Genomic DNA, 8,148 nt, shown 5'->3' with positions numbered 1-8,148 from the left:
AATATATATATATATATTTATATATATATATATATATATATACATATATGTATGTGTGTGTGTATATATATATATATATATATATATATATATATATATATATATATATACATGCATACACACACATACATGCACATATATACATACATATATATGATATTATATTATGTTCGGTTATATTATATTATGCATCAAACATAAATTGGAGTATTTATCGAAAATTTTCCAATAAATTGAGTTATGATTTATTCTTCACTAACTAAAGCCTTAAATTATTGGATTTGATATTTTGGTTTGAAGCTTCTAGTGTTCTTCTTATGATTTTTACGTGATTTGTTTTATTTCTTTATACTTACTCAGTTATATGTCTTCTTTTATTAGATATTTAGTTTTGAAATACTATTCTGTTTTTCCTTTGCTAGATACATTTGTTTACTTTATTATGATTTTTTTGCTTGCTTTTTTTTTTTGTCGTGAAAGAAATTCATTCATTCAAATGAGTGTGTAACAACATATTGTTGACAACCAATGCTTCTTCTGCATAGCTTATATCTACATGAAAATCTTACATAAGTAGGATTTAAAACCAAAATAAATGTTTTGATATACATACATTTATATACAGAGAGAAAGATGGAGAGGGAGACATTTTTATTAAATATTCTAGACATATATTTATTTATTTTTATATTTTTAGCTTATCCCAGGAAAAACAGTTTTCTGCTGTGCTATTTCCATAAAGCTATGTATTAACATATATACCAGTACCCACAGCCTTTATTAGAGAATTGAAACTAGTTACTATTGATAGATACATCTAGAAAACCACACACACACACACACGCACACACACACACACACGCACACACACACACACACACACACACGTATGTAATATGTATATATATGTGTATGTGTATATATATATATATATATGTGTGTGCGTGTGTGTATGTATGTATATATGTAATATGTATGTAGCTTAATTGTGTTACTATGTATAGGCTGGTATATGTTCATAACACCATGCCTACACAGAAACTTTTACTGGATGAAAGATATAAACTAAATTGATTTTGAAGTAATACATAAGAACAATATGTATAAATAGTTTTCATGAAAGAATTCAATAATACCTGTATTAATAGATTTGGTGAAAAATGAAACCGAAAATAAATAGATAGATAAATAAAAAAAATTATTGAGAAAGGTGAGAGAGGGTGGACAGAAAATACATAAAAAGAAAAAGAAATAACTGCAGTTGTTTCCTACAGTGACCAGTCATGTGTGAACAGAAACATGCACAATCAAAGTAAGCTTCTGGTTCTGAGTAATAGAATTTGAGATAGTTGGAGGGATAGAATTTCTATAATATTGCCAAACAAAAGAAGAAGGAAAAGAGAGTTGTAACAAACGAAATATAAATTTTGATTAGCTTATCTTTGAATGTAGAAGAAATTTGATAGAATTTTCCATGACAGAAATTACCAGTGTTTTTGAGTAACAATATTTATTTATTTATAAAAGGTCTAGTTTGTATGTATGTATGTGTATGTGTGTGTGTGTGTGTGTGTGTGTATGTGAATAAAAGTTTTGCTACAGAACTGAAGGGAGAAGTATTTTAATAAAATATATTATTACATTTTTTTTTTTTTCTGTATTTTAAGTCTCTGCCATCTCCAGCTCTTCTTTTACAGTGGATTGTGTGTATCTACAAATGTTAATATCTATGTAAGGCAGCAAGCTGGCAAAATGGTTAGCATGCCAGGCAAAATGTTTAGCACAACATTTTGGCTGTCTTTATGTACTGAGTTCAAATTTCACCAAGGTCAACTTTACATTTCATTCTTTAGGGGTCGATAAAATAAGTACCAGTTTGTCACCAGGGTCGATGTAATTGGCTTAATCTCTCCCCCAAAATTGCAGGCCTTCTGTCAAAATGTGAAGCCAATATTTACATAAAATATTGGTTCTGCAGTATAATGGAATGCTGATTTGATGACTTCCAAATTGCAGAACACTATATTGTGTGTGTGCACATGTGTGTGTGTGTGTGTGTGCACATGTGTGTGTGTGTGTAATGAGTGCTTTTTATGTGCCACTGGCAAGAATGCTTTTGTGTACTGCTAGCGTGGGTGCTTTTACATACTACTGGCATGAGTGCACGTTACGTGACACCAACATTGGCCACTGGCTTGACAAGTCTTCTCAAGCACAGCATATCGCCAAAGGTCTTGGTCATTTGTCATAGCCTACATGAAGCCCAATGTTCGAAGATCATACTTCATCACCTTGTCCCAATATATATATATGTATGTGTATGTATGTATATATACATATATATATGTATATGTATGCTCCAAGCAATATCTACAGTTCAACTCATGCCACTGCAGACACACTAGAATGAATATCCCTTTCAACCTAGCAAAAAGTTTCTAATACAAGCACCAGGGACACACAACTACATGAACTAAAGGTTACACTCATCACCAGAAACTACCCACCATCACTAATTGACATATGCTTTCAACATGCCTACATCTCAACATCCACAAACTCAGACATCCCAAATTAAAGAAGGATTTACAACCAAAAGCCCTACTATACATCTCCACACACAACCTTGTTAACAATGAAGCCTTCGACACCATCCTCCAAAACATTCCCCTACTAGAAATGGACCACACAATGAATTTAACCCTCCAAACGCACACCATCATAAAAGGCAGAAGACAGCCCAAATCGATGAAAAGTCCCCTAATACAAGCCCGAATATGCTCAACAACAACACTGAAGCCGTCAGTAAAAAAATGCAGAAGACCTAACTGTGGTATATGCATCAATCTAATTGAGGGATCAGAGTTCTCTTTCAAACAGGGTCAATGTTTCACAGTGGAAAGCAACTTCACATGTGCTTCAGAGAACCTGATATATGTGTTAATCTGCTCTGGGTGTCGAGAGCAATACATAGGCCAAACAAAAAACAGTCAACATCAAAGGATGGCTCTGTACAGATCCCAGAGGAAAATATGAATTCAGTCATGAAACCAATGCATCCCAGACAGCTCCAAACATCAATGAGGTGTTTGGTGAAGATGTGGCAAATGGGCACACTGTACATTGATCGTTTGAGAAGTTCCAGTCTGGTGACTTTACTCTTGAATATCAGCCTTGGGGTTGACCTGAGACCAAGGTGGATAGTGATGAGTTAACTGTAGTGGAAGCGGATACATCTCAGATTATGAGTGAGTTAGCAGCAAAGTTTGATGTTTTGATTCCAACTGTAATGGACCATCTGAAACAAACTGACAAGGTAAAGAAGCTAGACAAGTGGATACCATATGAACTGAAGAAGCATCAAATGACACATCATCTTGAAACGTGCTGTTCTTTGCTGTCACGGCATGAATGCAAGCCAGTTTTGCATTTTATTGTTACATGTGATGAAAAATGGATTCTCTTCAACAATAGGAAGCATTCTGCATGGTGGTTGGATAGAGAAGAAGTGCTAAAACACAATCCAAAAAGAATATTCACCTAAAAAAGTTAATGGTGTCTGTTTGGTGATCAGCACTGGTGTCATCCACTACAGCTTCATAAGACCTGGTAAGTCTATTACAGAGGATGTATACATCAACCAACTGGTTGAAATGATAAGTGAACTTGCAATTAAACAACTGAGATTGGTCAAAAGAGACAAGCCAATTCTCTTGCAAGACAATGCTTGACCACATGTTGCATAAAGAATGCTACTCAAGTTGCAGGAACTGAACTTGTGAGTACTCTGTCATCCACCATGTTCACCAGACCTTGCACCAACTGACTATCATGTTTTCCAGGCACTAGACAACTTTTCACAAGGAAAAAATTTCAAATCTGAAAAGATGCCAAAATAGCCTTTTGTGATTTCATCAACTCTTGCTCTCCAAAGTTCTACACTGCTGGCATAAATAAACTATCGATAAAATGGTAACATCGTGTTGATAATTTAGGTGCACTACATTTTGTTGAGATAAAGTAAAATAAACTTTCAGTTCAAAATCAGACATTTCTTTCTTAATGACCTGATATAATGAAATGATTGACAGAAATCCTAGAGAAATGTATTGTACTAATCTTTTCACATTTCTTAAAAATATTTACTGGCATCTACATATTCAGTTCTACTCTAAAATAAACTTTGACCTACACATTTTGTGGATGTTGTATGCAGTAATTCGATGTTTGTTTCCCTGTTACCAATTATTTACGCAACTACTATTTTAGTGTGTGTTTAATGATATGTATTATCTACAACGTCATAACTCATTGCATCCAATTATTGTTCCGGTTGACTTGGCATGGGCAGATGATAATAAGTTTTAGCACCTTTTAACATATTGACAGCTCCAACCACTGTGACTATAAATCTGTATCAATTTTCTTCTCTTTCCTGATTGTTCCATTAAGTTTATCTACCATACACCATTAATGTTCTGCTTTATATCGCTATTGCCCCCAACCATCATCAAATTACTGAATGCATCTATCATTTTTCTACTTATATTCATTTGTATTTGCTTGGCTTTCAGTTGTTTCCCTTAAGACCATTTGGGTATTAAAAAAAAAAAGAATGTAAACTTAAAATATGAATTCAGTATTATCATTACTATAATGACATTGTAATTCACTTGCTGTGTTTTCAAATAATGACTTTTCATTTGTCCCTTCACTAGATACTGACCAATACTCACACACACATACATACATAAATGCACACACACCCACATATATACATACAAATACACATACATATATACATACACACATATATATACACACATACAATCATATATATATACACACACACATGCCACACGCACACAAACCACACGCACACACACACATGTATATATGTATATATATATATATACATACATATGTATACATAATTCATCATACATACATACATACATACATACATATATATATATATATATATATTCATTTTTTACTCTTCTACTTGTTTCAGTCATTTGACTACAGCCATTTGACTGGAGTACTACCTTAAATGTGTGTGTGTGTATCTCTGTATGTATGTATCTGTATATATAATGTATATGATGTACATAGGTAAAGGCATGGCTGTATGTTAAGAAGCTTGCTTCCCAACCACATGGTACCAGGTTCAGTCCTACTGCATGGCACCTTGGACAAGTGTCTTCTCCTATAGCCTTGTGAGTGGATTTTGGAGACAGAAACTGAAAGAAGCCTCTTGTATATATATACTTACATATGTACATTATATATACATGTGTGTGTCTGTGTGTCTGTGTCTGTTTGTCTCACCACCACTGCTTAACAACCAGTGTTTGTGTCTTCATAAGCTAGCAGTTCAACAAAAGAGACCAATAGAATAAGTACCAGAGGTCAATTCATTCATTTTACTAAAAATTCAAGGCCATGCCCCAGCATGGCCACAGTCTAATGAATGAAACAAGTAAAAGATAAAATATGTGTGTGTGCATATATATATATATATTTACTATGAACTTCCAGTAATGCATGCGTAATGATATACTGTAACCAGCTGGAGTTAGCTGCACTATATTTACATGTGCTCCACTGATTTTGTTTCCTCGTAACTTCCAGAAATGGATATTTGTTAATGAAATTTTCTACAAATATGCTTCAGATGGTGTAGATTCTGATTATAGTTGTAAGCTACACACTCTAAAAGATATTTGTCAAAATTTTCATTGAAAAAATACCTATTTTTCTGAAAGTTACAAGGAAACAAAACTGATTTGTGTAAATTGTTCTGCAACTCCTCTCCCCACTCCCCCCAATTACATGTTGTTTTGCAATAAATTCATATATAATTGGAAACTATGCTGTTTGCAGCATATTTGTAGAAAATTTTATTAAAAGAATATCCATTTATCTGCAAATTATGAAGAATCAAAGTTGGGGTACATTTGTGTATGTTTACCCATAATTAATACTAAGATTACGTTGCTGTTATATATCTACATATCAGCTTGCTTCACTTCACTTTAATTTTGTATGTAACAATATTTAATTATATAACTGTATGTTATATATAAACAAAGAATATACTTCTTTCATTAAGTTTACATCACAAGGGTAACAATACTATGAATGAGATGGGCTCAATTTTTCACTACGCATAAACATAAATAAGATAACAGTATTTACATTGATATTGTGTTTAGTATTGAATACTAAGTGTATTTAAAATGCATTATAGTGTGTTTCTACATATTTATATATCATTAATTTAATTGGCAGTAATTTGGTAGTAATTTTTCATTGCTTTATAAATACACGTTCTCGTATAGCCCTACTTTTTCCATTATTGATGTTCAAGCTTCATTCATATTGCATGTCAAGCGTCATTCATGTTGTATTCTTCCCATATGCTTGCCATATGTATACTTACACATATACACTATAAAATATATGATACAATGATATCAAGCCAATGTAAAACATGACATCTTAAAGATAGCATATTCACACCAATATACACACATACAGATCATAGATATAAACATACACATATGTATACTTATATAAAAATTTATGTATGCATATATATAAATACACACACACACACACACACACATGGTCCCCTTGCTGAACTGCTAAGTTATGGGGACATAAACACAGCAACACCAGTTGTCAATGGTGGTGGGACGCACACACACACACACACACACACACACACACACACACACACACACACACATATATCTATATGACAGGCACCTTTCAGTTTCTATTTATCAAATCCACTCACAAACAAGGCTTCGGTTGACCCGAGGCTATTGTTGAAGACATTTACTCCAGGTGCTCTGCTGTGGGACTGAAACTGCAACCATGTGGTTAGGAAGCAAACTTCTTACCACACAAAGAAAACTTTCCAAAAGCAACATTCCAGAATGGCCACAGTCCAATATCTGAAACCCGTAAAAGAAAAACAGAAGTAAAATAATGATAACAAGAGATAGTCTATTAACATAGCATTGAAGCCAGCTGATATTACCTAAAGATTGTCTGAATATAACTTCAATTGATGGAACTGTCACATAGCATCTAGGACCTTGTGGATAAGACTACTCTCTATCGTGAAATGTAGTTCTATAACCTGAGAAGCTATCTATATGAAAATGATAAATATGACACTGGACAATAAACAGTGATGAACCTACTCAAAATAGAGGTTTATAAAAGAGAAAATAACTGAAGAAGCACTTCATCATTGTCTGGAATGTTTTTAATCTTAACAACTGTTACTGGAATGAAATACTGTTGTTCATTGATGAGCTCTGAGATCTGTTACAACAGATATTAAATGAAAATTGCTGAAGTACTTGGATTACTTATTCTTCAGTTAGAGACTGTTTAAAAAAATTAATCAGGCATGGCTGTGTGTTAAGAAGCTTGCTTCTGAACCACATGGTTTCGGGTTCAATCCTTGTGGCATCTTGGGCAAGTGTTTCTCGCTATAGTCCTGGGCTGACCAAGATGTTGTGAGTAGATTTGGTAGACAGAAACTGAAAAATGCCCATTGTGTGTGTCCCCTACCACTGCTTGAAAACTGGTGTTGGTTTGTTTATGACTCCATAGCTTTACAGTTTGGCAAAAAGCGATTGGTGGAGGCACGTGGCTTAGTGGTTAGGGTGTCAGCACCATGATTGTAAGATTGTGGTTTCGATTCCAGGACTGGGTGACACGTTGTGTTCTTGAGCAAAACACTTCATTTCACGCTGCTCCAGTCCACTCAGCTGGCAAAAATGAGTAACGCTGCGATGAACGCATACGCCACTAGAACTGGGAAACCGGGCCCATGAGCCTGGCTAGGCTTTAAAAGGGCACATTTATTATTATTAAAAAGAAATTGACAATAAGTATCAGGCTTTAGAAAAAAAGTGCTGGGGTTAAGTTTTTCAACTAAAACCCTTGAAAGCAGTGCTCTAGCATGGCCACAGTCCAGTGACTGAAGAAAGCAGAAGATAAAAGATGACTGAAACTCTTTCATAAGCAGAAGATAAACTTATATGCCTTTGAATTCATCTACTGTGTTTCTTACATAAAATGCTATAACTTTTTCCTTTAATTAAGCTTCAGTTTCAGCATTAT

The 8,148-nt window shown here is 34.0% G+C and overlaps 1 protein-coding gene across 1 annotated transcript in view; it reads left to right on the top strand.

Annotated features, from left to right (window-relative positions):
* The window catches only part of LOC106873657 (katanin-interacting protein), a 551,631-nt gene that overhangs the window by 254,035 nt on the left and 289,448 nt on the right, over positions 1–8,148 (top strand). The window lies entirely within an intron of this gene.

This window comes from Octopus bimaculoides, chromosome 2 (genome assembly GCF_001194135.2).
Source record: "Octopus bimaculoides isolate UCB-OBI-ISO-001 chromosome 2, ASM119413v2, whole genome shotgun sequence".
NCBI lineage: Eukaryota > Metazoa > Mollusca > Cephalopoda > Octopoda > Octopodidae > Octopus > Octopus bimaculoides.
This window is presented reverse-complemented; position numbering and strand designations above follow the sequence as displayed.